Genomic DNA, 21818 nt, shown 5'->3' on the forward strand with positions numbered 1-21818 from the left:
GTCTCTGTTGTTTCAGCTCCATCACTTCATAGTTTTACCAGGGCAATGATCACACAAATGATTTTGCTATCTTAATATTCTTTTTGCTTCCCATCTTCTTTTATCTCAAATTTATCTTTCTAAGATACTACTTTGGAAAGACTTCCATCCCTCAAATTTCTCTTCACCTAAGTACAATAAAAATAAAAAACCTTCGACTTGCTCACTTTATAAATGAAGAAATTTAAATTAAATAATAATAAGTCCCTCATTCAGACCACACAATTTTAAAATGAGAGAGCTGGATTCAAAACCAGTCTTCCTAAACATTTTTTTTAATATCAATTGTTTTTTGGGGAACAGGTGGCATTTTGTTACACAGGTAAGTTTTTTAGTGTGATTTCTGAGATTCTGGTGCACCCATCATCCAAGCAGTATACACTGTACTCAGCGTGTAGTTTTTTATCCTCATCCTTTCCCAACCTTTCCCTTGAGTCCTCGAAGTCCATTGTATCATTATTATTCAGGTTTCCTAATTTTTAGTCAGGTATGTGTTTTACTACATATCTTTCCTGTAGAATAATGTTCAAACTCTTTCATCCTTATTGCAGGCTCTGCCCAATTTAAAGTCCATCTGTCAAGCCAGTCTTCTCTCTGACTGCCATACCCAAAACAGCCAACACATCGTTTAAAGAACCATTCATCTGGTCATTGTACAAATGTTTACTGGGCATATCATGTGTAAGAAATTCTGCTAGATACCAAGAGGCACTAAATTTCACAAGCTCTGAGGTGTCACTATGTGGAAGATAAGGTTGGAAAGGTAGGTTAAAGGCTAAAGTAGTGACAATATTGAAAGTTAGGCTAGGACTTTGAGATTTAATTCATTAGATTGGGCAATTGTGTTCCTGTAACAGACGACAAATCTGGCAGAGTGTGTCGATCATGTTCAAGCCAGTAGGGCTTAGAGTACCCCTGAGTTGCAAAGTGACAGCTCATGAAAAGAATTAAAGTCCAGAGATGTTTTTTGTTTTGTTTGGCTCATATACTGAGTGTGTGTGTGTGTGTGTGTGTGTGTGTGTGTGTGTGTGTGTGTCTGTGTGTGTGTGTGTGTGTAATTAAAATTAATTGGTAATGTTTAAAACTTAGACATTTTCATAAAAATCAATATTTTAAAATTCTGTTTAAAAAATCTTTTCTTAAACATGGGAGACAGTAAAAGTAAATATATAAATAAACAATCTGGCGACACAGAGCATGCATTATTGTGCAGCAATTATCAACAGGAGCTGATGAAAAGTTGATTAATTTAGACAGGGCATGCTCTTGCTAGCCAAATTCACTTCTGTATATGACCTGCCCATAAAGTGTGATCAATGCCACACTTTAGGCATTGAGACAGATTATTCCACTAGATGTAAGACTATTGGTAGTAAGGAGTGAGCAAGAGAGTAGCATCAGAAATACCAATTATAAATTGAGTCAAGAAAAGAGAGAGACAGGCAATATTGATATGATTTGCATATGCCTTCAATGTCCTTTAAGGCTCCTCTAGGGCACACTTGCATAAGCTGGTTGGGTTCAATATGTCTTCCTCATGTAAGTGCCCCTTTGCCCTCCACCTCCTTCTGTATTGTTTTCTAATGATTTGAATATGTTTATTTTCCTTTTAGGTCACTTAATCAATAGTGATTTTTTGGTTACCCCATCTGAAAGGAAAGCAAACTAAAAAACTAGCACTGAATTGGAATTTAAATGTAAGAAATAAAACATTGGCTGGGTGTGGTGGCTCACATCTGTAATCCCAGCACTTTGGGAGGCTGAGGCAGGTGGATCACGAGGTCAAGAGATAGAGACCATCCTGGCCAACATGGTGAAACCCTGTCTCTACTAAAAATATAAAAAAAAATTAGCTGGGCATGGTGATGCTTGCCTGTAGTCCCAGCTACTCGGGAGGCTGAGGCAAGAGAATTGCTTGAACCTGGGAGGTGTAGGTTGCAGTGAGCTGAGATTGCACCACTGCACTCCAACATTCCTGCCTAGTGACAGAGAGAGACTCTGTCTCAAAACAAAACAAAACAAAACAAAAATAAATAAATAAAATGTATATAGTATAAGAAATTGTAGGGAAACAGTTATGGAAAAATAGTTTTAGAGAAGAACATATCTTACTGCCTAAGACTTGAAACCCAGAGCCAAAAATGAGGGACATATTTAACTGCATAAAAGTAAAAAATACACATTTTTTTTTTTTGAGATGGAGTCTTGCTCTGTCACCCAGACTGTAATGTAATGGCACATCTCTGCTCACTGCAACCTCTGCCTCCCAGGTTCAAACAATTCTCCCTGCCTCAGCTTCCTGAGTAGCTGGGATTACAGGTGCCTGCCACAATGCCCAGATAATTTTTGCATTTTTAGTAAAGATGGGGTTTTGCCGTGTTGCCCAGCTAGTCTCTAACTCCTGACCTCTAACTCCTAATCCTCCCGCCTTGGCCTCCCAAAGTTGCTGGGATTACAGGTATGAGCCACCGCGCCCAGCATAAAATATAATTTTATGGCAAAAGATATTATAAACAAAGTAAAGAATCAAATGATTCACTGGGAAATGTTTTCACAGTGCACATGACATAAAGAATTACTCTTCCTGAATATATAAAGAGCACCTACAAACTGATAAAAATGATTTATTAAAACATATATACATATATATTAAAAACACTGGCAATCAATTCATGCAAGAAACTGGAATGATCTTCTAAAAACATAAAAACCTGCTCAATTATATTCATAGTCAGGAAAAGGCAAAGTAAAACAACAACCAGATATCACTTTTAGTTCTTTAAATTGCAAACATTAAAGAAAATTGTAACATTTAAGTGCTGGTGCAACATCATTTTGACATATTGCTGATGGGAGCATAAATTGCCACATCCTTTTGGAGAGTAATACGATACTATGTATTAAAGTAAAAATGAACACAATTTTGACACAGCAATCCTACTTCTGATAATCTATCCTATAAAAATGAATGCACTTATGCATAAAGCTATGCCACATGTATGTAAGTATGTTTATTACAGCTCCACATGAGATGACAAAGCACTGGAAACAACTTGAATTGTCCATCGTTAGAGAAATGGTAGAATAAATTATGATATATTTATACTGTTGGATGTTATATAATGTTATGTGAGAAATATAAGATGCTAAGGGAGATAGGTAAGTCACAGATAGGTAGATAAATGATAATGTCATTAAAAAACAAATGACATACTCTGTGTGTCTATGTATGCATTTGATTTCATATCTTCTCTATATTCTTTCTACATTCCACAGGGAATATAGAAAACATGGAAGAATATTGAGAAAGATATGGAATCAAATGCACCACTTTATTTAAATAGAAATGAAAGCAAAGAAAGTAGAGAAATAATAGATTATTTAAACTATTTAAAGATATTTATGCTTTCTTACTTGTTTTGAGTACATTCTCCTATACAATTAATAAAAATTAAGAAAATTTGGCAAAATACTTCATTTTATTTCCCACAGAGTTTCCTCATAAAGCCTCATAAAATGTGAATTTGTCTATTTAGATAGAAATATCTCATCAGATTTACTGTCTATACTAAACTTGTCGGTAGTTCTTCATATAGCTTATTTCATAATTAAAATTCCCAAACACCTTAGAAACACTGTATGGAAGCTCTCTTGATGAAGTAACGTGTTCAGAGATGGCAGATGGAGTGTGTACTGCCCCTCCCTGTTGCCATCTCCCAGCAGACATATCCTGCCCTCCACCCATTCCCATGGATCCTGCTGTAGTCAGAGTTCGATTCAACAGTGGTCCTGAAGCTTCTGCTACCAACCAGCCAGAACTGAAGGGGAAACAATGCCATTTCCCCTTCCTGGGAAGAACAGCATATATTAGAGTATAAATCACACATTTAATTTATGTGACCTGGAGCAGGTTAATAAGCCTGTCTAAATTTCAGTTTTCTATGAATTTGGGCATAATCTCCTTGAAAATTTTCTTATGAAAGAGGACGTGAAATCTTATCCTAGCTGCAAGACCCATTTGTCATCTCTCTACATTTGTTTATATCCAGTTAAAGCTTTTGGCTTAAAAGGCTTACTGTTGCCACTTTGCTCTTATTTATGCCTGGTCCTTCATTCATGCATTTGGGTGTGTGGCTGAGTGGAAGATACTGATTCCATTTGATCTGGAAAACAATGATTCTCATTTTCTATCCATTCCACCCGTTGTCTCTGGGCAATGTCACCAGGAACAGCTCTCCCGAAATGTATGATCCTCAGTTATCTGTTGTTGTTGTTTCATTGACAATCATCCATCTGGTTAAATACCACTCAGACTTTATTCTCATATTACATTCACCTCGAGCATTTTTAGGAGATTTTAAATGCTTTTAACTTCTTTTGCCTCCACTATGTACTGAAAGCCTTTGGCAAGTGCCTAAAATATGTCATGTATTTTGGGTTACATAAGAAATACTGTACTGAAGTTGTTATGAACTCCAATGGAGACAAATGAATAAACCCAGAAAAGAGTCTAGATGTCAGGTTCTCATCTAGCCATCTATCCATCCATTCATCCACCCTTTTTCAACTGAGCACATAAATACTCAGTGGTAGACCTAGAAATAGATGTTGGAGATTTCACAGTCAATAAGACTGACACATTCCCTTCCCTCTCTTGTGGAGTCTCTAGTGAGAGAAAACAGGCAGAAAACAATTGACACTAAACAAGTATATAAGGCAATTTTAGTGCTAAGTGTAATGGCAAAAAAATAGCATGTAAAAACAGGAAAAGTATCTTCAAGCCAGGAGGTACAAATTCTTAAATTAGTGATCAAACTAGAGGTCTAGAAAACAAGAAGGCAGCAAGATGGAGAAGCGTAATCAGATGATTGAAAATAGCATAGTGACCAGCAGAATACACTGAAATTGGCCAGATACTTGATATGTCTTTTAGCTTCTAGCTGGGAAGAAATTTCTTTCAGGTTCTCGGCCAATAGGTGAGTAGGAGTGAGGAAAGTGGCTGCCTCTAATTAAGGAAAGACTGCCAGAGCTGTTGGAAGGATTTTCTTTCCAAGATGTTCTGGATCTAGTACATATTTGGTAGGTTTTCATAATTTTCTTTATTTCTAAGAAAGTGGATCAAAGGTCAGGTATGATCATTGCACAAACGTAAAAAAAAAAAATTCCTTCCTCTGGGGATGTCGCAAATGAAGCCCCTTCCAAATTCTTCACATGGGTTACAGGCATTATCACAATGCTTAAGTATATGATTAAACTACTGCAACAAATTAGGTACAATTAAATGTTTTCAACTCTCTCACATACCTAAAACCAAAGCTATGAAAAAAAGGTGTATACCAGGTAATTAATTGCCATGTAACATTTAATGATCTCTCCTCTACTGCATTTAACATGAGGCATCCGTGCTTTGTTCCAACTTAGTCATAAAGTTCACTGGAGCCACGGGCATGTTACTACGGCACACTGAAGGAAAAAACCCCAAACACAGAGCTTAATTAATTTGCAATTCCTGCCACACAACTTAATACCTGAATTCCTTATCCTTTGGGCATACTTAGTGTAACCACAATGCACTGTAGTAACATCTTCTTTATAGAAAGCACTTTCATCTACCCACAGTTTCCTCCTCTTTGTAAAACCATTTGGCTGACCATCTCAAAATGGCAGTAACCAAGCTTCTCTCTTTGTAGCCTGAAAGGTCAAGCACCCTACTATTCAGGCAAGAGACTCTTTTATACCATTATTTTGTTCTAATAACAGAGTGGAAACTCCTTTAATGTTAAGATTCTCTAGAGAAGGATGTTGTTTTAAAAGTATTGACCCACGAGAAGCAAAGGTAAGTGGCAACTTTCAAAATGTGTGATATATCTGTGTCAGCTTTTTCTCCCAGGCCCGTTCTGTCTTTCGAATGTACTGAAAGAAAGTCTTCCTTTTTTAAAAAAATCGTCCAAATATGTAACAGATGGGATGGTGGATACATGTCAATTACTGTTCTCAAAATTTGCAAAGGCAGACCTCATTGGCTTTGGGTTTAGTACGCTAGATGACAATGAAAATGAATGTGCTATTTGCATTTAATAAAGTGTTTGCTGAGCCAATGAGTTGAGTCTGAAGGTTCTGCTGGTGACAGAAAGGAGAGTAATGTCAAACTTCAAAGATGGGGAAACCTTTTAAAACTTTCAAAATTGAGCTTTTCTAAACCTCAAAATGAAAACATCACCTTGAAACTGAAAACAAAAAATTATTCTGTCCTTTTTTAAGGTAAATTGGGTTTTTCCATCTCAGTGCATTTGTGTATAACTCTGAGAACTATTTTATTTTATCTATACGACTTGAAAATATACCAAATACATATAGATTGCATATATACTATGCCTGCACAGCTGGTTAGAATGTGAAAAATTCATGTCTTTTGCTCTTATTTTGTTTTCTACCCTATTGATAGGTTTTTCATTTTGCCCACCTGCTGTTTTTGTATCCTGTACGTGCTGCATAAGAGCCCTTCTCCTCTATTCTAACCTGAATCCTCAACAGAGACATGTATTTGTCATTCCGTATGATGTCACATGATCACCCTCAGGACCACCCTGGTTTCTTCTGGTCTTGACTAGAGACTGGAGTTTTGTATTTTGAAATAATTTAGCCATGAAAAACCACCTGCGTTCTCCAGAGAAGATACCCTTTCTCTCTCATTCCTTCAGGATCCTATCTGGATATGTTCAGAGAGAATGATCACTATTCTCAGAGTGGAATATTTCAGAAGGTTGAATTTGCAATCAATGTTCATTTCCAAGGGCAAGCAAGAGTTTCTCCTATGTGTTTGTGTTTGTGGGGCAAGGTGAGTTCTGTCAGCATTTAAAATCCCGGCGAAGTGCTCATGAAAAGAAGCATGTACAAGGGCTATTTTTAAGAAAGCTTTATCATTAAAGCTTCAAGTCTTCTTGAATTCATGGCCTCTTCAAAAGAACCCAATCCAGAGGGGCAAAGGACAAACTCCCTGGAGATTTTAAGGGTTCTCGATTGATGCAGTTTTAGAATCTGCAGTTTTGAATTGCAAAGGCCAGCAAGCAGTCATGCTGCGTTGCCTCTAGCTTGGGCTGGCTCTGAGGTTATTGATTCCAAAATCCTGACCAGCATGAGAATTACCTAGGGATTTCTTTAGAAGTATAGCTTCCTTCCCTCACTCTCAAAAATTTTGATTTGGTATGTCTGGACTAAAGCCCAAAAATTCCGAACACAAACAAAAAATCAAAAACAAAACAAAATAGAAATCCCCAGGTGACGCTCATGCTTTGCACAGCCAGGTTGTTGAGGCCATTGCTCTTGTCACACGAACCAGCTTGTTTTGGAACTGAACCCTGACCTCAGCCTCATTAGTACCACACTGCTGGATACTGAAGCTAACTGGTTTCATTTGGGAATATATAACCTTGTCTCTGATCTTGCTAGAGGGCATCGATGTGAGAAAGTAACCGTTAACATTATTTGTTAGCATAGGTCGATATATGATTTTAATACTGCCCTTTAGTTTTAAACCATACAATTTCAAAAAAGTGTTTTAATCTTCAAATGAATATCTCCATTTGAGTGGCAAAAAGGGAAAATCTAATTAAAAAAAAATCCGTGTGATAACCATGTCCCTAAAGCAGGCTTCTCTCAGTAAGGATGATTTTATACTTTTTAATGACCAGTTTTTTAAAAATCTGAATTTAAATTTTTTTATTTCCCAAGCAGGAATTACATATGTTTTAATGACCTATCATAACTCTTAAAAAAATTCTTATCTTGTTAATTTTGCTCCCACTGAAATAAAGGCTGTGTGCAATGTGTGTGTGTGTGTGTATGTGTGCGTGTGTCTATAAAGTTATTAAACATTGTTCAGTTTTTCTTCAAAAGTAGGCAGACATCATTCCACTGCAAGTTCATCTTATTGTTTCAATGATACATGGTTCTGTATAATAGGCTTGCTTTTGCACCTCCTACTGCACCATTATTGATAGAGAAAATAAAAAAAGAAGTCAGTTTATACCAAATGAAGGCTTAAGAAAAAATGATGTCCTGAAGAAAACCCAAAACTCTATCCTTAAAAAAGGTGAAAGATTTTAACGGTGCCATTGATTTATTTAAGTCTACCTGGAACACATTAACCAAAATGGTTTACTGAGTAATCTCTTTCAAGCAAGACCACAGTAAAAATATTACAAAGAATTTGGGAGCTCAGGAAAGCTCTGTGCTCAGTGAAGCAGAGAAAAGCCCTAAACTGCAGATGAAAGCAATGCACACTGATTAGCATCAATGTAAAAAGAGATAAGGACATGTTCTTAAGGCCCTGCTGCTGTGCTCTGGGACATTGGTTTACAAACCAGTGTGCACATGAATCCCCTAGCAAGGCTGTAGAGAATGCAGATTCCTGGGCATTGACCACTGAGGTCCTGATTCATCCAGACTGAAACAACAAAACAATTTTAATTAGCCAGCCCTGTAGTTTAGCTTACACTCTGAGGTATAGTGCTCTAGATAATTTATTTAGTAAAAATAAAATCAAATGTCAAAAGTAAATGTTTTCCCCATATATAAAAGGAATGATAGGGTGGAAACTATCATTTCTGTCATAACTATCATTCATTTGTAGAAAATATGGAAACTTCAGAAAAATAGAAGAAAATCACTTACTCAGTACTCCTTATTTGAGTCTGTGACACTCTCTTTTTTTTAGATTTATTTCTCATATATATATATATATATATATATATATATATATATATATATATATATAAAATTGTAGTTTAGGTTCTAGGGTACATGAGATACATGTGCAGAACATGCAGGATTGTTGCATAGGTACATACATAGTAATGTGGTTTGCTGCCTCCATTCCGCTGTCACCTATTTCTGGCATTTCTCCTTATGTTATCCCTCCCCAACCTCCCTACCCCCGCTGTTCCTTCCCTAGTACCCCACAACAGACCCCAGTGCATGATGCTCCCTTCCCTATGTCCATGTGTTCTCATTGTTCAACACCCACCTATGAGTGAGAACATGTGGTGTTTGATTTTCTGTTCTCGTGTCAGTTTGCTGAGAATGATGGTTTGAAGATCTCTCCTCTTCCTTTTTTCAAATTCTAGTGGATTTCTCTCTATGGACTACCACCTCTGGTTGGAAGTTACTCTCTATTTAATATGTTGACTAGTCCCTCCCTTAAGTCATATATCTCCAGTTTTCCTTTGACTAATCCCACTTAGATATCCTATTGTCATCTAACTTAAGCTTATCTGAAACCAATTTTTTTTTTTTTACCATCAAACCTGGCTGTGTTTATCTTCTTTTTAAGAGATACAATAGTTGCTCCAACACATGCAAGAAGCTTCTTTAATACTTTTGTTTTTTACATTATCATTTTCTAACCCATTGCTACATTCTCCTAATTCATATTCTTCAAGTGCTCTTTGTAACCATTCTTTCTGTTCATTGCAGATATCGGGTGGTGCACATTCACATGGCTGCACGGACTTTTAAATATTCAAACACTTTCATCGACCCCTGCCCTGAGCCCTTAAGTACCCACTACCCTGTTGTTTCTCCTGAAACCTCTACAACAACCTCACATGATCCAGCAACTTAAGGGGTTACATTTGGCCCTCCTGCAGCCTCCCACCCCCTAGAACTCATGCTTCAGCCCTCAGAGAGCCCCACTTTTGACTGACCAGTGTCCATGCTGCCCTTCATACCTAAGTGACTATAGTCATAACTTATATCCAGCTTTTCTCAACTTGAATTTGTCATGCAACATCACCACATCTGCCTTTCTAAAAGTCTGCTTTCATCATCAGTCTCTCCTCATTTTAAACTATATTGAAGTCACAGATAAGTAGTAGACAAGTATTGAATCAAATTTACCTAATAATTGAATTGAATTAGGTAAACTCAGTTCAATAAACTATCAAGAGTTTACTATGTGATAGGCACCAGTCATTTGGTGTACTAGGAAATCACAAAAATGAACTACATAGAAAGTTTAGAAGGTTTAATATGAATACCAGTAAAGATAGGAGAAGGTGCAATGTGTAAGAAAAGAGGCAAAGAATAGTTTATATTAATAACTCAGTTGGAAAATTTCATTCTGATGTCATCTAAGGTCATTGGGGAGATGACTGCTTGCCTTCCACTACAGCTTAGAAATCTTATCTATTTTTCCATGGCCTCAGGCCTCCTCCTGTCCCAGTAAAACCCCTGACTTTCCCTTCTAGCTCCGTAATTTAACCCACCCTTTTCCCATGGAAATGACCACAGTGTCAATGAGCAATCACATTTCGTAGACAAAAGGAAAATTATTATTATTTTTAAACCTTCAAAGTTTCTGTTACAACCTAAGCTGCTGTGGTGTTTTATAGCTTGCTTTGTTTTGAAAAATATTAAGTAGTATATATTTTTTACTTTATTTTTTTCTACTGTACAAATAAATACTTTAAAAAATTCTCTTTTCTACCCACAAAAGAAAAATGCCATTTACATTTTTAAATACTTTTGATTTATTCAATGAATATTTTATAAAGGATAAGATTATTGAAACATATTACTTTATATCTCATTAAAAATTAACCTAAGGATTTCCTTCTTACTAAAATTAATTTTTTATATGTTGTTACTCATATTTCAAATCACTTAATAATGCCTCATTGTTGGAAATTTAGTTTTTAAAATTTTCAAATACTATTTTGAACAATGATGTTTAATTTGTTGTAAATATTATTGCACATAAAATTAGTTTTTATATTATTACCATGAAATGGATTCAAGGGGTTTATGAGGTATCTAAATGGTTTACATTTCTTCATAAATACAGCCAAATTACTTTCGAAAGGCTATTTTAAATCAATTTTTGTTCCCATGAACAAAAAATAGAATACCTATTATATCACACTTTCTTCACAACTTTAATGCTACTATTGTAAGCAAAAACTATACGAATGTTTTCGTTGTTATTAAAATTTGCCTGTTCGGTAACCCTTTTGTTCTTCTCCTTCTTCTTTTTTTTTTTTGAGAGACTCTTATGATTTCTGTTCTTTTACATTTGCTCTTTTCTTCTTTAGAATTACCATAGCATCAGTGTAAGTGTTAATGATTCTGTCATGAATCCAAGTTGAAAGCAAATACCTGGTACAGTTGGAAGATTATGTGGCTAGGAATTAGGAGACCCAAGTTTTTATCTTTATTGCCAATTATTAGTTATTGATCATAGACTGATAATTTAACCTGACTTTGCCCCAGTCTGATATGGGGATAATTTATTATTATATATGTCATGAGATATATATTAATGTGATGCACAAGTGCTTGACAAAAACAGAAATAAAATAAAAGTATAAGTTGATGGTATTTTTGCCTCTTCAACAACAAATTTTACTGTAAGAAATATCAGTGATTCATCTTGCATAAAATTTTACAGCAACATTAATTCCACATTTACTTACATTTGTTGGGACCAACTATATGCCACATATAGTTACACAGTAATTGTATGAAGTAAAAAAAAATGAGTAAGTCAAAGACCAGAATTTGAGAATCTCAAAATCTAAGAGGGGACAAAGACATAAGTTAAAAAATAAGAAGTGCACACACACACACACACACACACACACTTGCACATATGTGTGTATATATAAATATAATGTAATAAAGGTTATAAGAATATGTAAAATATTGTGAAAACAAGAGAGAAAAGCAAAAATCTGGGGAGGGCTTCTGTAGAATGAACATTTATGTGTAAGGTAAATAGAAACTAGGTAGAGAAATGAGAAAAATGATATATGAAGATGACATATATTAAAATGATGCTAAGATGTGAAGACTGAGGAATACTGAAACAGGGTGTTTATAGTCTAGAGACTAAGAAGACAGGACTCTGGTTGCAAGGGTCTTTGTATGCCCTTTTGCAGAATTTGCATTCAGCCATATTCAAATTTAGTCGAGACAATTAACAGTTTAATTACCTATTTCAAACTGGAAAATGTTGACCAAGACATAGGCATCCTATGTGTGGTATAATTAGTATGATGTGATTTCTTCTTTTGAAGTGAGTCAAGAAGGAAACATTTTTAGGAATGGTCTCTGCTTAAGTTCAGGGAGCAATCACTGATAAGCATTGATTCATTTATTCATTCAAGATAGTATTAAGTGTCCACTAAGTACAAGGCACTGAATCAAGCCTAGGAGATAGAGTGAGATCTCCATGCCTTCGTAGGGATTATATTTTAGTAAAAACGACAGCCACTGGGCAAGTAAGCAAGTAAGAAAGGAACTGACAAATTGTAATCAATGCCATGAGCAGAATAAATGAGGATCTTCATTCATTCAAATAGATTTTTAATGCCTAAGCACTGTTGAAGATTTTGACAATTTAGTGATACACAAAACAGTTAAAAGTCTATATGCTCAGGGAGCTTACATTCTTTCCAGTGGGCAATAAATTAAGAAAGTTAAGGAGAAAATAAACTTATAGAGTGGTCCTGTAAACTGAATGTTTATGTGCCCCCAAAATTTATATGCTGAAACCCAATCCCCAATGTGACAGTATTTGGAGTTGAGGCTTTAGTGAGGTGATTTGGTCATAAGGGCAAAGGCTTCATAAACAGGATTAGTGCTCAAATAAAAGAGACATCAGGCTGGGCGTGGTGGTTCATGCCTGTAATTCCAGCATTTTGGGAGGCTGAGGCAGGTGGATCACAAAGTCAGGAGTTCAAAATCAGCCTGGCCAAGATGGTGAAACCCCATCTCTACTAAAAATGCAAAAATTAGCCAGTCATGATAGCAGGTGCCTGTAATCCCAGCTGCTCTGGAGGCTGAGGCAGGGAATTGCTTGAACCGGGAGGCAGAGGTTGCAGTGAGCCAAGATAGTGCCACTGCACTCCATCCTGGGTGACAGAGCGAGACTCTGTCTCAAAAAAGGAGCCCTCACAGAACTCTTTCACTCTTTCTTCCATATGCAGACACAACGAGAAGACTGCTGTCTGTGAATCCAGAAGTGGGTGCTTACCAGAGCAGACACCAAACCTGGTGGCACCTTGGTATTAAACTTTTCCCGCCCCTACAACTATGGGAAATAAATTCCTGTTTTTGATACAAAATACCACCTAGTTTGTTGTGTTTTGTTATGGCAGCCTAAGATGACTAAGACAAGTGGCAAAGAAAGTTTCTTTAAGAACAGGCACAAGAGCAGAAAATCAAACACCGCATGTTCTCACTCATAGGTGGGTGATGAACAATGAAAACACATGGACACAGGGAAGGGAGCACTATACACTGGGGTCTGTTGGGGGTAAATGGGGGAGGGATGGGGGTGGGGAGGTGGGGAGAGATAGCATGGGGAGAAATGCCAGATACAAGTGAAGGGGAGGAAGGCAGTAAATCACACTGCCATGTGTGTACCTATGCAACAATCTTGCATGTTCTTCACATGTACCCCCAAACCTAAAATGCAATTAAAAAAAATAAAAGAACAGGCTATGTAAGCTAGGAACTGAAAAGTGCAGAGACTGGGAGAAGAGCATTCCTGGCCATGGAAAGAGCAAATGCAAAGATTTTGAGAAAAAAAAAAAAAAAAAAAAAAAAAGGAAAAATGGCTTGGCCTATTGGAGAAACTGAAAAGAGACCAGCATGGCTCTAATATAGTGAAGAAAACTTTAAAAAGATGAAGTAAGAAATGTCAGAAAGATCACTCCAATTGCTCAGTACAAAACTGGATTAGTGAAGGGGAAGAGTAGGAGCAAGAAGACAATTTAATTTAATAGGCTATTGCTGTTGTCTGAGTGATAAATTTGGGTGGCTTAGATATGGTGAATGGATAAAAAGATGGATTTGAGATATATTTTGGTGTCATAAATCATGAATTTGCAGGTGAATTAGATATGGGAATTGAAAGAAAAATAGAATACAAGGTTGTTTTCTCCATTTTTGGATTAAACAACTGATGAATGCTAACGCCATTTAATAAGATGCTAAAGACTCAGGCAAATAAACAGTTTGTGGGGAAAGCAAGAACACCATTATAAATTTGAAACACTTACAGATATTCGTGTGGAAATCTGACTGCTTATTTCAAATAAGCAGTTAGACGGCACTCAGGAGAGAAGTTGCTTCTGTAGCCATAAACATGGGCAGTCAGCAGCTTCCCAGGTAGATGTAAACTGTGGATTTAGAAACATTTTAGACAACAGTGGGGAACAGAGATTGAACAGAAAACAAAAGATTACCCAGTACAAATCTCAGTTACCCCTACACTTAGAGTCAAAGACAACCAAGGATACTGAGAAAGAGCAGACAGGGACAAAAGCAAAAGAGAGGAGTGTTACAGTGTTATGGTATGAGTGTGTGTTTTCTTTTTGTGTAGGATGAATGTATTTCCTTACATCTTAATCCATACAGTTTAGGTGGAGCTGCTTTCCCAACACATAGGACCCTCCCGAAGTCTCTGCTCTCAGTTTGGCATGGCATTGAGACTTGCTCAGTGAAAGCCTTTCCATAACTTCTGCTGATACAGGAAAGAGGCATGTGGGGTGTGTGTGTGTGTGTGTGTGTGTGTGTGTGTGTGTGTTTAGTAAGACCAGGAAGGAGAAGGTTGATTGATAACAGTCTGGAACTGTCAATAGTCACCTTTGCTACCATGTGAGGTTTATCTGCCTAAAAATCAAGATAACAACAGAAATGTAAGCTGAGAGGTAGAGAAAAATAAATAGGTTTCTGATAATATTTGTTTGAATCCCCAGAGCCAATGGTGCCTTAAACTAGCATCATTCCTTGAACTTCCTGGATATAAGAGCCAATAAATTCCTCTTATGTTTACATGAGTTGGTTTGAGTCATGTTCCTATTACTTGCAACCAAAAGAGATATGACTATGATAAAAGATATTTCAAGAAAGGTTGAGTGGTCAACTATGTCAAAAGCCATTGGAAAGTTAAGAGAGATGAGGGCAGGAAAACGTTCATTGGATTTGACAACATGGAGTCTTTGACTACCTCAATGGGAGAGATACCAGTGCAGGGGTGAGACTGGAAGTCTACTTGGGGTGGGGCAAAACTAAATTGGCAGTGGTTGAGTGGAGAGAGTGAAAGCGGCAACTTACTTAAGAAGATCTTTTGTGAAGAAAAGTAAAGAAATAGAGATCACTGGAGAGAAGTATGATACCAAAAGAGAAACAAGGAAATATTTGATATTTACCATCAGTCATTCATTCATCAAGTATTTATCCAAGCATCAATATCTATTTATTAACGTATGTTAGCTCATGAAAAATAAAATAAAATTCTGTCATTACCACTCCTTGCTTCCTATCTTAGAGTAGTGCTCATAGATTTTTAAATGAAAGTTAAAATGTTACAACCAAAGTCTCCGCATGTGGCAAAAATATGGTGAAAACACGATTATTTTTCTCTGACTCATAATATTTTGCAGCTCCACAAAATATTTCCCCAACATTGCTCAAAAATATTTGGCACTCATTGAAGTGGGCCCCACTCCTTTGAATAAAAGAGGAAGATTTTACTCATTCTGGCATGATGCATTTACTTAAAAAATAATTTAAAGTCAGTGAAATCATCTTTTATTGCCAGTTATCTTTGGTAACAAATGGTAACAAAGAGCTATAATGCAACAATTCAAGAACAACAACAAAAAATAATGAATGCTTATAAAGTACCAGGGAGTCTGCAAGGTAGTGAGAATAAAGAAGTGAAAACACAGTCTTAAATACCTAAAAAATAAGCAGCCAGTATGGAACATGTAAACAATTAAAAAGATGAATAATTATCATGATAGGAAGAAACAAAGGACCCCATAGGAAATCTTAGAATGAGTATCCATGTTAGAGTCAGTGAATTTTTCTGAATGGAAGTAGAACTGAGAAACCGAGTCTGAAATTGTGAGCAGGACTTGGAATGCCAGATGACTTCTTTTTCTTAACAGCTTACCCATTTCTCATAGTCTGATTCAGCCTGTTTGCATGCAAAACTCTTCACACTGTAACACACAGTAAGTGCTCAATAAATGCTGGTTTAGCTATTATTATTATTAGGCTCCTACCTCTACACCAATAAACACAAGTAATAAATGAGTTGTGGAAATAAAGAAGCTTTGGAGTTTTGTAGATTAAATTTAAAATTCATCTTAGCTACTTAAAAATGTATTGACTGTATTAGTTTGCTGGGGCTACCATAACAAACCCAAACATTGAGTGATATAAACAGCAGAATGTATTTTCCCCCAATTCTGGAGGCTAGATGTTCAGGATCAAAGTGTCAACAGGTTTGGTTTCTTTGGAGGCCTCTCTCCTTTCCTTGGGGATGGCCACCTTCTTATTGTGTCCTCACATGGTCTTTACGTGGTGTCTCGCTGTGTGTTCAAATTTCTGCTTCTTATAAAGACAACAGTTAGATTGAATTAGGGCTCATCTTAACCGTCTCATTTTCAAATGTGAAGACAGTATCACATTTGTAAAGATACTGTCTTCAAATACAGTCATATTCTTACATACTGGGGGTAGAGCTTCAACATATGAATTTGAGGGAACAGTTTTTCTCAAAGCAGGGGCATGGAAACTTACCACAGTAATCACTCTGGGATTCAGTTTCCTCATATATAATAAGAGGATAGAACAGGGTGCCCTAGCTTATATTTGGATAGTTTCAGAATGTGGCAGTTTGCAGGACCAGTGGCCTGGTGACCACTTCTGGTTTCCACTTGCATGAATTCACATGCGCTGGTATTTTTTGACAAGTGGTAAAAGGCAGAGGTTTTTGTTTGTTTGTTTTGGTTTTGATTTTTGTACACTGTCATTTGAGAGCAAGGAAAGAACTAAATTCAGTGTCTTCTTGAAGTAGTATAAAGTCCTGATAGAGATATGAACTGAAGCAATTTCTCTGAAACTCTGGGTACAGGGAGTGCTTGTTTGGGACCCAAGAGTAAATTTCATACGACTTTGTGGAGTAGGCTAGTTTTCCTGCTTTTGGAAGCAACATAATACTGCTCTTTTATTTCCAGTAAATCCCTATCTATTAATTATCTTTGCTGCAGTGAAAAATAGCCCCCAAATCTCAGTGGTTCACAAAAACAAACCTTGATTTTTTTTGGACAAGTGATATGTCAGCATTTATGGGTTGGCTGCAGCTGCTGTGACTTTGTTTGGCTCTGCTTGGCTCAGCACCACATGTCTTCTTGTTTCAGTCCCTTTGTGGACATGGCATTGTCATAGCAGGGAGGGAAGATCAACAGAGCTGGTAGAAACACATGATGTCTCCAAAACCCATGTCTTCTCACAGGCCATTGACAAGGAAAGTCTCATGGTCAAGCCCAAAGTCAAAAAGGCAGAGAAATGTATAAAAACTACATGGAAGACAGCAATGGACTGATGATATATTTGATGTTACAGAGAAAGAGGAGGTGAATATTGCAAACCAGAATACAGCTTACCATATGCTACTGTTTGCTGCTCATTTGTAAAAAACAAAAACAAAAACAAAAAAAAACAAAAAATACCTACCTAGTCCTTATTCATATTACATGAAGAATTATATTTATTTTCCTGGATAAAACATGCCACTACATTTTCCTAAATTTCTGATTAATTGTCCCAGTCATCCACTTCACTGTTACTGTCATTTATAGCTATATAAACAATTGGGAGTTTCACAGGAGTAGAAATGTCAAGCACACATGCAAAGGAATCATCTTCAAAACCAAGGACGCCTTACAGTGAAGTTCAGATGTAGGCACAGATGTGGCAGGAGACATTTTCTGCCGAGGTCTGAGTTTAAACAAGTCAGACTGCAGCATATGTTTATATGAAAGTGGCTTACATTGTCTTGAATTTTATACATGTTACACATTTGTGTGCTTTATTTTTAAGTCTGTTTTTAAAATGAGTTAAACACTGAATTAGATTTTGAGAGTTTGCTACCATTACATACCTTAGTTATATAACTGACATCCACTGCTTTGTTTTCATGCTCACTATGGAGACTTCTCAGTTATTTATTTATTATTCATTCATTCTTCATTCATATATTATCAAACATTTACTGAAGATGGAGTATGTACTATATTTGGCATTGGAAAGATACAGAACAATTGTCACGTCTCAACTTGAAAGAGTTCACTGTCTAGTAAAAGACATAGATGTGCAAAAAAAAAAATTACAATTTGTAAATCGAATGCAAAGGTGAGAAAAATAGCTCAGTAAAATGGCAAAGAATGTGCTCTGTAGAGCAGGACAGATCTGGGCTCAGTTCTCAACCATTACTAGGTGTGTTACCTCAGACAATCTACAAAACTCCCTGTGACCCAGTTTGCTTATCTGTAAAATGAAGACCATTGTACTTATTTTAATGTTTTTTTAAAATGAAGATCAGGAATAACAGGAATAAAGCAACAACCACAGTTTCAGAACATCATAAATGCTCAATAGAGGCGTGTTTTTTTATTATGATATTTATTGGAAGAGCTATAGTAACTCAAAAAGCTTGTTTGGAGTAATGATAATTACTTGTTTGGAGTAATGAATTTGGAGTAATGAAATAACATCTAGGATTTTTTTTTCCAAAAAGGTGACAATTGAGAGGAAAATGCCTTGAATATTCAAAGCAATGGGCAAAATAGCAAGTGTAAAGGGACAAACACTTGTGAGTTTGGGTGTCACTGAACAAATAATTCACAGGCATGGGAAGAAATTGGCAAGATGTGAGAGTATGAACGTTGGATGGAGCAGACTGTGAAATATTCACGTGCCATAGAAAAGAATGTGAACTTCCAGACTACTTCTTTGCAACTATAACCGTCTGGCTGTCTTCTAACCCCTCTTTCACTTCACCCTGCCACCTAGAATTTGTGACAATTAGTTCCAAAAGTCTTTTACCGTGGTCATGAGGAAACTTCATGTTGTTTTTCCTGCCTGCCTCCCTCTTCCATGCCGGCAGTGCCAGCCACCTCCACCCTCTGTCTTGGCTGTCTCTCACCACCACTCAGAGTTCCTGTTACCTTTCACCATCTGTGTAGTAGACAAGACATTCATCATGACGTCTCTGCTTTGTCTTGAGGCTTTTATTTTCAGAAACTAGTTAATGATCTTAATGAGCTCATCCTCAAGACCAATTATTTTTATTTTGCAAATATAGACCTCCTTTGAAAATGCTTTCCAAAATATTTTTCCTATTTTCTTCTGTAAACCCTTTCATGTTTCCTTCCTTTTTACCCTTTCCTTTACCATATCTGATTTGGAAACTCCTTATTTCCATTTTCGAACATCTTTTCTTTTCAGCAAAGCATTCCTTTTCTCCAACTCTTCAACACAGGCAGGTAGAATCTGAAGTTTGCTCTTTAGTGACTGTTTCTTGCTTTTAATACTGAAACACTCACAGTACCCCATTCAACTGTAAAGCAATTAGGCATTGTTGATTTGTCCCTCTTCTGCTGCTAGCTGGTAGAGAGGGAGCCCTCTGAAGCTTGTTCTGTTGTTTCAGGAAAGCCCCAAAACTGTCTACATGGAGGAATCTATACTCTGCCTCTGGGATCTCTACATAATCAATATGCAAGAAAATGGCTTTAGAACCAGCTTTACAAACTTGTCGTCTAGGGACAATGTGGGTTGTTCACATTCACCCTCTCTCTTTTCCTGGTTTTTCTTGTTTTTATCATTTAGTTTTGCTCTCCATTCCTCATTATTTTTAAATTGACATGCATTCTAAAGAGTTTACCAAAAATCTCCACTCATTTGTTTCCTATTTGTAACTTCAATTCTCTGTGATTTCCTTCTGTCTCACATTCTTATGGTCTTCTCTTTATGATTTCTGCAAGTTTTATAGAGGCTTGTTCACGTTGTTTTAAATATCTTCGGCCTTACATTTCATATGAGATAATCTCAGAAACTCTCAGGGATTTTTAGACAGTACATTTATTCTTAAAAGTTAGCTTTATTGCCAGCCACAGTGGTTCACACCTGTAATTCCAGCACTTTGGAAGGCTGAGGTGGGAAGATCACTTGAGCCCAGGAGTTTGAGACCAGCCTGGTAGTATAGTGTGAGACCTTGTGTCTCTACAAAAAATGTAAAAATTAGCTGAGCGTAGTGGTATGCACCTGTAGTCCTTCCCAGCTACTCAGGAGGCTGAGGGATAATCACTTGAGCCCAGGAGGCAGAGGCTGCAATGAGCAGTGATCACACTATTGCACTGCAACCTAGGAGACAGAGAGAGACCTTGTCTCAGAACAAACAACAAAAAAGTCAGCTTTACTGAACTATAATCTACATAGAACAAAAGTCAAGAATTTAAGTGTATAATTTGAAAAATTTTGACAAATATATACACCTATGTAATCACTAGTCCAATAATACAGAACATTCCCATCAACCCCGAAGCTGGTCTCCTGCCCACTCCATCCAACCCTTTGCCTCCACAGCAGTTTCCTGCCATGATTAATCTGTTTTCTGTCACTACAGTTTTGCCTTTTCAAAAATTGTATGCAGATGAAATCATACGGTATGATACAATAGTCTTTTGTGTCCAGCTTCTTTCATTTAGTATAATTCTGAGATTCATCTATTTTGTTGCATATATCTGTAATGTATTGCTTTTTTGTGGCTGAGTAGTATTATACTGTATGGCTGTAACACAATTTGCTTATCCATTTACCAGTTTATGGGCATTTGTGTTGTTTCCAGTTTTGAAATAATACTAATCAAGTTTTTGTGAAGATTTGCATACAAGTTTTTTTGTGAATAAATGTCCACTTCTCATAAATAAGTACCTAAAAGCAAGATTGCTGGATCATAAGTCGAATGCAAGCAGCTGTATCCTTTGCATTCCCTACAGCAATACATGAGCACTACCTATCTTTCCCAACACTTGGCATCAATCTTTTTTGAAAATTAGTCTATCCAATGAGTGTGTACTGCTCTTATTGTGGTTTTACTTTACAGTCCCATAATGATTAACTATTTGGAACATGTCTCATGTACTTATGTGCCATTTGTATATTTTCTTGGTGACTTGAATTTGTAAATATTTTGCCTGATTTAAAAATTTTTATTTTTAAACTCTTATTTATTTTTATTAATTTAGGACTCCATGACTAAAACACCAAAAGCAATGGCAACAAAAGCCAAAATAGACAAGTGGGATCTTATTAAACTTAAAAGTTTCTGTACAGTATAACTTTTTAATTTTTAAGAATTAAAAAAATACTTCTAGGTTCCAGTTTACATGTGCAGGTTTGTAATGTAGGTAAACTATGTATCATGGTGGGGGGTTGGCATACAGATAATTTCATAGGGTAATACGAATAGTACCCGATAGGTATTTTTTTCTATCCTCTTTTTCCTCCTACCCTTAACCCTCAAGTGGTCCCCAGTGTCTGTTGTTACCCTCCTCATATTTGTGTGTTTTCATTGGTTAACTCCCACTCATAAGTGAGAGTAGGTGGTATTTGGCTTTCTGTTCCTGTGTTATTTACTTGGGATAATGGCCCCCACCTCCATCTATGTTGTTGCAAAGAACATGATTCTGTTCTCTTTATGGCTGCGTAGTATTCCATGACATATACATACCACATTTTATTTATCCATTCTACCATTGATGGGGATTTAGGTTAATCCCATGTCTTTGCTATTATAAGTAGTTTTTGCCTATTTTTTAAAATAGGGTTATCTTTTTATTATTAGTTTATAAGATTTATTTATAAATTCTGAATGAAAATCTTTTATCAGCTATGTTTGGCAAATGTTTTCTCCCAATCTC

Source organism: Saimiri boliviensis, chromosome 7 (assembly GCF_048565385.1).
Source record: "Saimiri boliviensis isolate mSaiBol1 chromosome 7, mSaiBol1.pri, whole genome shotgun sequence".
Classification (NCBI taxonomy): Eukaryota; Metazoa; Chordata; class Mammalia; order Primates; family Cebidae; genus Saimiri; species Saimiri boliviensis.